Source organism: Schistocerca piceifrons, chromosome 1, assembly GCF_021461385.2.
Source record: "Schistocerca piceifrons isolate TAMUIC-IGC-003096 chromosome 1, iqSchPice1.1, whole genome shotgun sequence".
Classification (NCBI taxonomy): Eukaryota; Metazoa; Arthropoda; class Insecta; order Orthoptera; family Acrididae; genus Schistocerca; species Schistocerca piceifrons.
The window spans coordinates 1,250,867,625-1,250,880,744 of record NC_060138.1 but is presented as its reverse complement, the minus strand read 5'-3'; the positions used below and the strand labels follow the sequence as shown (position 1 = coordinate 1,250,880,744).

At 44.5% G+C, this 13,120-nt stretch overlaps 1 non-coding gene across 1 annotated transcript; it reads right to left on the bottom strand.

Annotated features, from left to right (window-relative positions):
- Positions 1-9,194: 9,194 nt before the first annotated feature.
- Positions 9,195-9,269, bottom strand: Trnal-caa. Its single transcript has one exon. It is a non-coding gene; the product is annotated as a tRNA-Leu (tRNA).
- Between the last annotated feature and the right edge of the window lie 3,851 nt (positions 9,270-13,120).

The window sequence follows — 13,120 nt, the reverse complement described above, 5'->3', positions numbered from 1 at the left end:
CCATACTTGCTCCGGACACTGCGAGAGGGCTGTACAAGCAATGATCACACGCACGGCACAGCGGACACACCAGGAACCGCGGTGTTGGCCGTCGAATGGCGCTAGCTGCGCACCATTTGTGCACCGCCGCCGTCAGTGTCAGACAGTTTGCCGTGGCATACGGAGCTCCATCGCAGTCTTTAACACTGGTAGCATGCCGCGACAGCGTGGACGTGAACCGTATGTGCAGTTGACGGACTTTTAGCGAGGGCGTATAGTGGGCATGCGGGAGGCCGGGTGGACGTACCGCCGAATTGCTCAACATGTGGGGCGTGAGGTCTCCACAGTACATCGATGTTGTCGCCAGTGGTCGGCGGAAGGTGCACGTGCCCGTCGACCTGGGACCGGACCGCAGCGACGCACGGATGCACGCCAAGACCGTAGGATCCTACGCAGTGCCGTAGGGGACCGCACCGCCACTTCCCAGCAAATTAGGGACACTGTTGCTCCTGGGGTATCGGCGAGGACCATTCGCAACCGTCTCCATGAACCTGGGCTACGGTCCCGCACACCGTTAAGCCGTCTTCCGCTCACGCCCCAACATCGTGCAGCCCGCCTCCAGTGGTGTCGCGACAGGCGTGAATGGAGGGACGAATGGAGACGTGTCGTCTTCAGCGATGAGAGTCGCTTCTGCCTTGGTGCCAATGATGGTCGTATGCGTGTTTGGCGCCGTGCAGGTGAGCGCCACAATCAGGACTGCATACGACCGAGGCACGCAGGGCCAACACCCGGCATCATGGTGTGGGGAGCGATCTCCTACACTGGCCGTACACCACTGGTGATCGTCGAGGGGACACTGAATAGTGCATGGTACATCCAAACCGTCATCGAACCCATCGTTCTACCATTCCTAGACCGGCAAGGGAACTTGCTGTTCCAACAGGACAATGCACGTCCGAATGTATCCCGTGCCACCCAACGTGCTCTAGAAGGTGTAAGTCAACTACCCTGGCCAGCAAGATCTCCGGATCTGTCCCCCATTGAGCATGTTTGGGACTGGATGAAGCGTCGTCTCACGCGGTCTGCACGTCCAGCACGAACGCTGGTCCAACTGAGGCGCCAGGTGGAAATGGCATGGCAAGCCGTTCCACAGGACTACATCCAGCATCTCTACGATCGTCTCCATGGGAGAATAGCAGCCTGCATTGCTGCGAAAGGTGGATATACACTGTATTAGTGCCGACATTGTGCATGCTCTGTTGCCTGTGTCTATGTGCCTGTGGTTCTGTCAGTGTGATCATGTATTGTATCTGACCCCAGGAATGTGTCAATAAAGTTTCCCCTTCCTGGGACAATGAATTCACGGTGTTCTTATTTCAATTTCCAGGAGTGTAGAACAGAGACTTGACGAAAAACAGACCTATGTGCCAATCTGTGCACATAGTTAGGAATGGTGGACGAAAGAGGAGCGGTTCGACCCCTTGAAAAAAGGCGGTATACACGCGACGGATTTCATTAAAAATTGTGAAAGAGTTTTACCCAGATCATGGACTAATTAGAGAAAAAGTAATGCGGTTATTGATGTGTTGGCTGGTGATGCCAAGTGTTGGGGCTTAAACCTCAACATTACGAACCTGACTTTTGACGAGTTTAAAAATTTGTTTCTGGCTGAATACTGGTCAGAGCAAAAACAACAAAATGTCTGGCGCGAATTTGTCGTATCGAGGCCTTTCGATGCGAATTCGCGCGGCTCGATGCAGGAGTTTTGTGAGGGCTGGATCCGCAAGTAGGAATATTAGCGTGATCGCCGCACGGAATCCGAAATAGTCTGGGAACTCTACAAGAAGCTTCCAGATGATACAAAACGCTACGTAGGAAGCAATTACAAGACAATCAATGATATCCTGGAAAGAGTTGAGGACGAGAACAATTGGCGCAATAATCGCGACTGTGGTAGAGGCCGTGGAAACAACAACGGGTACCACAACAACCACAACAACGATAACCATGGGAACAATGCATACCGCAACCATGGCAGCAATAACAATAATCATAATGGTTCGGACCGTAAAAGCAGTCGGTACAATGCAAATAATAACGGGAATGACGGAAACCAGTATCATACTAGCGTTATACGGGCGTCGCAGAATAGTAATAACGCCAGAGGGTGTGATCAGCCGCCTCAGCAGCATCCGGGAAGCGGATCTGCTGGGACGAGACAGGAAAACCATTAGCCGCGCCGGTGAGGGGCCAACCGGGCGTGGAGAAATTTTGGCGGCCCAATAACAGGAGAAAACCGAGGTGTCGTCGTTATGAAAATTCCGTATGGAATAATCAACGGCGGGAGAGTATGCCAGTGTTAAGAGAAAGGAGTGCGCCCACAAGTAGTAGATCAGTTGTATACACGGCAGTAGAAGGTACATTCACTGTCAGTGAGAACAAATTAAGTAGTGTGCCGGAAATCGATTATAAGGTGCCAGCTGTAATACCCACAGCGGAACTGGAGATTGAGTTTAAGAATGATTCGCAATTGTTGAGGAAGATCAGATGTCGGATAACACGTCCGTCATCGAGCGAGGGGATGCAGAGAGGGATGACGTCTGATTAAGGCAGATCGGTCGCTTATACGACGAACTAAGAGATTATAGGAGCCTGTACGGGAGAAGTGTTTATGGGAAGCGTGTGCAGGATTTGCCGCGTCTCGTCCATCAGGAAGATAGTGTTTGTGAAGTGACAGAATGTTCTGGCCCTAACCGGCGGACTTTACCGAAAGTTATAGTGGTAGAAGTGGCCGAACCATCCGATGCAAAACTTCAGTTTGAACATTGCGAGAGTATTAAGGAGAAAGATTACGAAAATTTTAGTGATAGCCGGACACGATTGGTAGAAAAGCACGTAGATTACAGCGTGTATGAGTTTAGAGCTGACGTTATACGGTCGGACGGTAGCAGTGTGGGTTGCGCAGATCCAGAGGAAGTAATTGCAGATACTACTGGGCGCATTCCTCCATGTAGATTGGCAGATGAGATCAATCTGACCAAAGAGGAATCACCGAAGGTAACAATTAGTGAATTGATAGCAAAGCAACACTCACTGGTTGACGAGTTACAGGAAAAGGTTTCGGTATTGGCGGCGAAGCTACAGTCAAAGCCTCAGGACAAACGTGTTGAAATTAATACTGTATTTGAACAGAGGCTGAAAAAGCCGCCAGATAAGCCGAATTTAGGATCAAAGCCGTATGGTTTGTTTTGGGATGACCTGGATATAGACGAGGATTTATTGAGAGAAAATAAAGAAACAGTCGAGGTTAAGTGTAGACGGATAGTAGTGTCTGTTAATATGCACGACCTACAACTAAACGTGTTGGTTGACACCGGTGCAGAATTGAGTGCTGTTTCTGGGAAAATATTTGAGTTACTGAAAGACAGACCTGGTATCGTAGTTATGCCAGTAACAGGAGTGAAAATTATCGGTGCTACTGGGAAGGCCAGGAAACCGGTCACAAAACAGATTTTTGTCAACTTCGAGATATGTGGGGCACGATATGAACAAGAGTTTGTCGTTGTGCCAGACATAACTACGGAAGTAATTATCGGGTTAGATTGGCTATTAAAGTACCATGCAGTGATTAACTGCGAAAGCAAAACTTTGACATGTACGTCACAAGATAAAACAATAGTAGTTAGTTTTTACGAGGCAGGAGATGGTGTGCATAGGCAATACCAGCCTATACACATTGTTAACTGGCCGGATGCCATTGACGTAGGTATGAATTTGAACTACTGTACCGTGAGGAATCTCGGCATTGACAATAGTGTAGAAAGTGAATTGGAAAGTATTGTAGACGGTGTGTCAGATGTAACACACGAACAAAGACGAGGTCTTTATGATCTAATAATGGGGAATAAGCGTGTATTTTCAGACAAACCGGGACTTGCGGAAGAGATAATCAAATTCCCTCCATGGATTGACGTAAGTATTGGTGTGAAGAAAGATCGTTTGCGAGAAATAATGAAGCTAAAAGCAGGTGCTCGCATACGTCGTCATGACTCTAAAGCGCGTTTTGCTAAGTTTGCAATCGGAGACTTAGTACTTTTAAAAGCTCATGAGAAATCGAGCGAGATAGACATTGAAATCTCTAAATTTAAGTTTGTTTATAATGGACCATATAAAGTCATTGATATACCTCACACAAATGCTTATTGCTTAGAGTATCCAAGCTATGGGATATTATTAGGTATATGGAACATTGTAGACCTGAAATTGTACCAACCTACGATTGATTAATACCACAGAATGGGTAATTTGTACACTATGTAGATATAGAGTGTAAGATTTAAGGATTTTCTAGATCTCCATGCTTTTGCCTGACCAAGAGGTCATTAAAGAAGTTGTAAGTAATAAGTAATTAATTTTGACTAAATGATTTAAGAGTAACTGATTATTTATCAATTGAAAAATCGAAGCTGCTAGTTTAAGTTTTCAGCTAAGTCACTGTAGATTAGGGAATGTAAATATGATTTTGTAACTGGCTGTAAGATTTCATGAACATGTGTTTTACTAGTCATTGCCGATGTATTTAGACGCTGTTTTAAGTTTCAGACTAATACGTGCCTGTGATGATGGACAGTGTCAAGTTATCCACTGTGATAGTGTTAATGGACTCCTTGAGATTACTCGGAAGTGAGTTTTTCCGAAAGAATTGAGTGAAACGGACGTTCTGGAAATGTTACAAGGGCGAGTGAGATCAAGCGTGTCGCACAGGTGGGCGCAACAATTCTGGCGAGGCGGAGCCGCTGTCGGCTCTTGTGCCGCTGTCGGCATTCTTTGTACTTGCGGGTACGGAAGGCGGAGTTGTTTTTCTTCCGGGACAGCCTACGTGAAAGAATTCTGTTGTCAATATTTATGTTTTTGTCGATCTGCTGTATATTATTTTCTTGTTTATCGTTAGGTGACGAGAATGTTAATTACAAAAACGTTAAATAAAATGTGTATTCTATGTAATTAATTATTAATTTTGATATACCTGTTTTTATGACCAAGTACTCTGGTTAATTTTGTAAATAGAATTCCTTTTCTTGATACTGTTAGGAATTTTGATAATTTTAAAATAGCTAAACCATTTTCTTTGTTTTCAATGAATTTTAATATGTTGTCAACCTGTTTTCTTTTGTGTAAGATGACAGAGTGGATTAAGATTAGGAGTGTGGCCACTCAATTATCATGGTCTAAAAATTGGTTTATGGTTAATCAGCCTAATGCTAAAATTTCTTGATGTTTTGAGCATATGCATTTCCACTGTTTTTTTTTCTTCGTTTGGGGACATTTTCTGTGTCTGTTTAGGTTACATGAACATCCTCAGACAATGTGGGGCACGTGTAATGCCGGAAATGCATATCCTCCTATTTCCAGCTAATGTACTATGAATTTTTCCCTTATTTTGTTATCTCAATAGATGTCATTTCTGTGCCTTTATACATTGTAATTGTTTTACTATTTGTATATATATATTTATGCATGTATGTCGATGTATAATTGAATTGTTTTGTAAATATTATTTGTATTTTACGCTGGGTCTCGCCTAGGGAAAACTATGCTATCGAACGAATACATCGATAGGTCGTATGGAGAACCAAAGTGTTTAGGATCTTTGGTAGTATTAACTCTGCCGCGTGGAGCGCGGGCAGAGCAGAGGGAGTCTGGCTGGAGGAGGGCAGTGGAGCAGGTGTGTTGTGTGACGCTCCCGCGAGTTGCCGCGCGTTCTGGGTTTGGTACCATGTAATTGCGCTCGACTTGCTATGTTAGTTTCTGACTTGGTGTCGCGGACGAGATGCGTTAGCTGGCACACATCAAGAGCCCGTTTCGGCTGGAGACCGTGTCGAGAAGAAGGCGCGCCAACATCCAGCTTCTACAACAGCGACGGCCGACAATGAGTGAGTGTCGCCACCTCCTCGATCGACGACTTTAAACCTTCAATCAACTATCAAGGGAGACTGGTAGCACATAAAGTTTTAGAACTGTATGGCAGACCTCCGCTTTTCAAACTGTTTAATTTTTCTCACTAAATTACAGCAACGTAGCATCAACCTTTGTTGCTCATTGTCCCAATTGCATTAACAAGCAGGGTCCCTTCCTTTACCGGAATGAACCCGAGTGTCATAGAAATTGAAACGCCAGCATTAAAGTAATATCATTCGATTTCACTGCTTTAATTTCAAAGTTCAGTTAAGGTATTCATAGCTGGCTACAATATTTAGATTACACAAGCAGAAATTAAGAGTGTGAGTTTCGTTACCGTATTCTAGCTTACCTGTGACTGCAGCTCAGCTTGGTACATACTAAATTTTACTATTGTTAATTGTTCAGAATCATTTAATTCAAGTTCAAAGTTTAATCACTTATTTCTAAATTGTGTAGATTCAAGTGGATTTTGACATGATTGTTGAGGTAGCCCAAGACTAATCGTATTTTACTGAATTTCGATGTGCTTCTGAAACAAAGCTCACTATTAATTTCAGTCACTAAATTAACTTTTCCAGTTTTATTAATTCTTTTGCTAAATTAAGTCAGAGTGTAGCGAAATTTATTACTTCTGACAAACTTTCAGTTTTCACACTACACGTGTCAACCTTCAGTTGCCACGCTTCTAGTGCTAATTATGGGTGTAATAACCTTTCTTTTTCAGTTACTATAGTAATTGTCCATAGGACTGGCGACCGTAATTTCCCCCAAATCTCAAATATCTAATTACCGCTAGTTAATTGTTAACGTAACAGCCGCACATTTACTTTTTTTTTATTAACTTCACCCCTTTTCAGTATTAATTCGCACCAGTTTCATTTGCATTTTTCCTTTCATTTAGATGTAACCCTTTCCTCCCTCTTTACCGACAGATTAACTTCGGTGACGATTGCTTTTCCCAAATTTCCATTAGGTACACGCGGTTTAAATTTTCACTGTCATTAAGGTCGATAAGTGAGAAGGAGGTTATACCCCGTGTCACTGATGCTCAATACCTAGTGTCATAAAACCTCCACCCTCTACGCACTAAATTTGAGGGGGTTTGCGATGGGAGTTGCCCTTGTAAAGATGGACAGCGGGCCCTATGCGGAAGGTGGCTACTTGGCTCCTTTGCCGGCAACCATGCAGTCACTATACTCAGCGGTCGCAGAGCGATGAAAGTTCTCAATTATTATCCCAGGTTAGGCACCATCACCTCATCCAGCACCGGTGATTTAAGGGTGCTGTAGAAAAGCGTAGTTTTTAGCATGAGGAAGAACAGAAGAACAACAAACAAGCTGCACTCGGCATGGAGCAGTAGGACAAACAAACAAGCGAACAGCCAGGTTATCGCAGCAGTGCGAAGATAAAGCTTTGCCATTAGAGAGCCCCGCAGCTGCAGATCCATCCCTAAATCTACACTAGCCGAGCTCTTCTAGTGTTGCCCCAACTCGCGAGAGAAACAATGCTGCTCCCTCAGGTCGATCAGCTTATGCGCTCAATAAAAGTAACCATTATCAAGACAGGGACATTGACTCTTTCTGTATCTGTGTGTAATGAAATGCACGAACCGTTGGTAGGCCGCAGCTGATGGGAATTGTAAAGCTTGTGTGCGCAACGAATCCACAGTACAAGCAAGACATTACATATGTCTCATCAGTAGGATGGAACAGAACCAAAATTGAACTTTGTGACATTACAAAGCCCCGTTACTAGACGAATATTTCTAGTATGCAAGCATTGCTTTCTGGAGAGCGAGGGCGCGACGTGGTGCGCGATTCGCGGAATCGCGTGGCGCGCCAACGCGAGATTTGCAACGGTCGGTGGGATGGTCACCGCCAGGCTGCCATGTGACCCGCAGTTTGGAGCATTGTTTGGTTTTTCGCGCATTACCCGAAAACTATGTAACTTATGGTGAAGAGCGATGTGGCAGTGGATTGTGGTCAGCAATATACACCTTTTGAAAGATCGATCTTTATTTCAAGTCACGAGACGCAAAAGTTATAGTAACCCCAAAATCGGTTAATACCACGAATACTGAAAGATAAATTCAAATAGTAAATAACAACTTAGAGGGATGAGCGAGCATTCTTAGCGGATGGAGTGCCGTAGTCACATGTTAAGATTCATAAATAATTAAGCGCGTAAAGAGCAATAAACAAAGTTTGAGGGAAAATTGCTTATAAAATTCAATAGAAAATTCATGACGTAAAGAACAGCACTATATAATATTTTGGGTGGCATCACGCTTATCTTAAACTAGTTAAGTTATACTATACACTTAACTTGCAATAGTTTTCATTGTTTGCAAATTATTATTAACATTTATCGCCCATAATTAATTAATTATTATAGATATGAAGATTTTGAGCAGTGCAATGTTTAGATCGCTATAGATTACGTCTAAAAACCGTGCTATATGCAGTTCTATGTTAAACCTTTGCAGCACAGATGTCAACAAACAAATTTGCGCTAAGTTTTCAAAACCTAAAACTTTATTTACGGGCGATAGGATAATCCTAGAAATTAATGTGACATAGTAAATAAGATGTACCTTTTAGCGCGGTTCCGATGGTCTATTTATTTCTGTGAGGGATGTATCTTTCAAAATTTCTAACCTTAACTGGTGAGATTCGTACTTGGATAACCCGGGGAGGGGTTGACGTCCGAACCTATATAAGCGAGAGGCCATCTTGGCCAGGGGTCAGTCATTGGTCAGTCGTTTTGGAGGGTGGGTGGCGGGCGAGCCCCACTTGAGGGTGGCCCATGTGGTCGTTTGAGAATTTCTTTCGGCGCCCATTTATTTTGACAAAGAGTATTATTTAATAGTGCAAGTGTGCAACCATATATTTGTGGGAGTACGAATTACGAGGTATACATCTGCGTAAGTGAACATTTGGCAAACTGTGATTTTGCGCCAAAATTCCTAGAACAAATAGGACAGTGGAACTTGTGGTTCTGTTCGAGCTGATTGAGTAATTTTCGTTTATAACAGTCTACGTTACTGCTATTGGGGACCCGCAGTCAAATTATTATTGAAGTAGGACTGCAAACCGTCTCACCAGTGCTCATTTCATTGTGTGAAAGAAAAGGACGACGCAAATAAATAGTGATTGAACTGTTTCGTGAAAAAATTATTTTGCTTTAATAATGGCCTAATTTTTGTTCCCTAGCATAAACTGTACTCATGAAACTTCCTGGCAGATTAAAACTGTGTGCCCGACCGAGACTCGAACTCGGGACCTTTGCCTTTTGCGGGCAAGTGCTCTACCAACTGAGCTACCGAAGCACGACTCACGCCCGGTACCCACAGCTTTACTTCTGCCAGTATCTCGTCTCCTACCTTCCAAACTTTACAGAAGTTCTCCTGCAAACCTTGCAGAACTAGCACTCCCGAAAGAAAGGATATAGCGGAGACATGGCTTAGCCACAGCCTGGGGGATGTTTCCAGATCGAGATTTTCACTCTGCAGCGGAGTGTGCGTTGATATGAAACTTCCTGGCAGATTAAAACTGTATGCCCGACCGAGACTCGAACTCGGGACATTTGCCTTTCGCGGGCAAGTTGGTAGAGCACTTGCCCGCGAAAGGCAAAGGTCCCGAGTTCGAGTCTCGGTCGGGCACACAGTTCTAATCTGCCAGGAAGTTTCATATCAGCGCACACTCCGCTGCAGAGTGAAAATCTCATTCTGGAAACTGTACTCATGTCTGAGTGCATAATTAATTCAAATACTGTAACTAATGCGCGGATGTGGAACAGTGTACTGCTGCACCAAGTGTGGAAATCATCCACTGAGAGTTACGTGAGAGCCAAAATTTGGAATAACATTTTTAACCAACATTTATATATGCACATTCGTGTGAACTCTGCAACCGCACTTCGTTATTTACCGCCCGGTCGTAACTTTCCCAGAGCAGCTAACGTACGGTAGAGGCCCCAGTATTTTCAACTCACAAACTGGAGGCCTATGTATCAAGTCCTGTCATCAGGTGCTAGGGAGTAATCAGAGAAACTGACGCCAGCTTAAACGGAGCTTTTGCACGCTGTAGTTTCACCCTCTACCGTCTTGCACGTTAGGCATACGTCAAAAAAATGTGTTTAAGGGTGGAATTAAGACTATCGCAACTTTTGGCGCGTCTGTGGTTCACTTCGATGCTCAATTTCTGCCATAATTTGTTTCAATTTACGAGATGCGTTGCCCAGTGGATATATGTGTCCTTCCGCGTGGCAGTGTTTTAACTGTCACAGATTTAGTCATGTAAGCAGCCAGTGCCGCTCTACCGTGAGGTGTCACTTTCGTGAAAGCCGAGACAGCTGCCTCACATATTCCTTATGCGGTAGCAGTGCATTCTCCTCCACTCCTCTGTGGTGAACGAGCCTTCCTATTTCTGCTGCCTCAGCCACTCCAATATACAGTCACAAAGCTGCAACGGCCGGCCACCCACCTGGCACCGACATCCCGATGGACGCTGGTACCACCTCTGCACCTGAACCTCCTGCCACTGGGACCGATCCGCAGCAACCTGTACCCACAGCAACGACATTCCTGTATGTCGCTGAACAACTCTTCTAACGCAAGTTTCACTCCAGAGATGGAAACAGTCAGACTGTCCGTAGCGGGACCACTCGCATTGTGAAACAAACTTTTGAATCTTATCATGCAAATCTTCACGAAATCCAAACGCCACCACAAGAACGAGTCTATTCCACCTGGTACGCCAGGTCTTACTCAGCTAAATGGTGATTAAAATTCCACAAAGGAACGCCAGATCGGTCATTTCCATGACACAGAAACCCTGCAAAGCGAATTACTTTCACAAGATATACAAACTTTACCTTTATCAGAAAAATTCATTGCTCTCGCTACCTGGCCTCCGCATTTTTCCGGAATACAGGCAAGACGGAAAAGGTGGAGTCGCACGGTTCGTTAAAGCCTCAGTTTGGAAGTATGTGGTAAGTTACTTGGGACCAAATGACTGAGGTCATCTGTCCCTAGGCTTACACACTGCTTAATCTGACTTAAACTAACTTACATCAAGTACAACACACACACCTATGCCCGAAAGGGGAGCCACGTGAACCGGGCAAGGCACCTGAGACCCAGCGGCTACCCCGCGCTTTGTTAGATCCTCATTTCCTGCTTCTGCTCCATACGTCGACGATTCACACACAAGAGGCTTTCAGGCTGTATCTGTGCGCACCCGCTTCAAGACTTCAGACCTCTCCATAGTGACACTTTTCTGTTCTCCAAGACCCAAAATCAGTATTGATGAGTGGCATACACTGGTTAGACAGTTCGACCCAACTTTCCTATTTTCTGGAGACTTCAGTGCGCACCATATGACATGGGGATGCAAAACGAAGAAAGGATGTGAAGCAGTTGTGTTGGTCATCACAGATGAACTCAGTTCATTTATTCTAAACAACGATTGCCCAACTCTCATCCCGGCACCTGGAAGAAGCTCGTCTACAATAGACATCACCTTGTGTTCTTAGAATATCTCCCGAGAATTCCATTGGAAAGTGTGCTCCCACACGTTGGGGATAATATTTTGCTATTCGAATAACTACGACAAATGAGAGAGATCCGGGTCCATACATAGCATCATCAAAATTGAACAAGCACAGCGCAGACTTGGAGGCGTATGAAATATACATCGTGGAATTCCTTCACGAACATTACAATCTTTGCAGCTCACTAATAAATGAGGCTGCCGTATTTTCCAAATGCCAAGTCATACAGATCCAGACGCCGAAAGGCCTTTCAGTTCCATCATGGAATCAGGACTGCTCAAGACAAGTTGCTAAACGAAAGCTGACTTACAGCATCTGTAAAAGAGAACGCACCTAGCCAAATTTTCTCATATACAAACAGATGGCAGTAGCTACCAAACAGTTTTTGAAGCAGCGGAAAAAAACACTTTTAGGAACACTGACCAGAGAGACCCCGTTGTCATCTGTTTGGTGCCCTACACGCAAATTCCGAAACCGGTCCCTGTTGCGTAAAGGTTTACGGGTCTGGCTGGATGTCTTCGCACGAATCGTCATCCCATAATCACTGCCAACCTCTGATGGTTCTTGTTCTGCATCCATGGGATCGACGAAATTCTTAGCAAGTTCATTTCAATTCCCTGAACCGCGGAAAGTCTTCAAAGGTACCAACAATGCTGCTCCAGGATAAGACGACATCCACTATAAAACGCTGGTCAGTTTGCCGCACGAAGCTTTAGACATATTTCTTGATATTTACAATTATTTGTGGGAAAAAGACAACTTCTCGCACGACTTTGCTGACTTACGTAGTTGTTCCCATAATCAATCCCAGTAAGACCCCGATTTCGGCAGTTCATGGTGTCCCATCACTCATTCTTCCGGCTTGTTTAAAACACTAGAAAGGGCCATGAAGCGATGTTTGGAATGGTGGTTTGACAGAAACTCCTTTCTGCCCTGCCCTCAATAGCGGTTTCGAAAAGGAAGAGGAACCATAGACAGCCTAAGTCTCTTAAATACTAACATAGAATGTATTTATGCTTCTAATCGTTACCTGACAGCACTGTTTTCGATGTTTCCGGTGCATATGACAATGTGGACATGCACGTTCTGATGCGGAAGCTCTAAACAGTGGGTGTGCCAGACTTAACTTCATGGAGCCCTACGGGACGTCTATAGGTTTCGAAGCAGGAAGGTGTATCTCTCAGTTCTCAGATTTAGACAGTTAAGATACGTGACACCCCTGTTCGTAAAAAACTTTCTACCTCCTGCATGTAGCTTGGAATACGACGTACTAAACTACCGACCCACAATCTTCTATCAGCCCAGAAGGTCTGATCGAACATTCACTACTTCTATGGCGCTCCCTATCTGATTGCACCAATTTGGCCCTCATCGGTCAAAATATTTTCAGATGGATCAAGAATTGGAGAGAGCGCCGGATTTGCTTATTTCTGCGGAGTTCCAATATGCTATGCTATGTTTAAGCGACCGTCGGAATCTGTCATCTTCACTCCCGAAGTTCTTGCAACTAAAGAAGCCCTTCAACATGCGACAATTCAGTTCGACGACATTCATGTGGCCAAGGAATCGAGGAGTACACTGTAAAATCTGAAAAAGCACCAATGGCGCTTCAGCTCTATTTGCCATC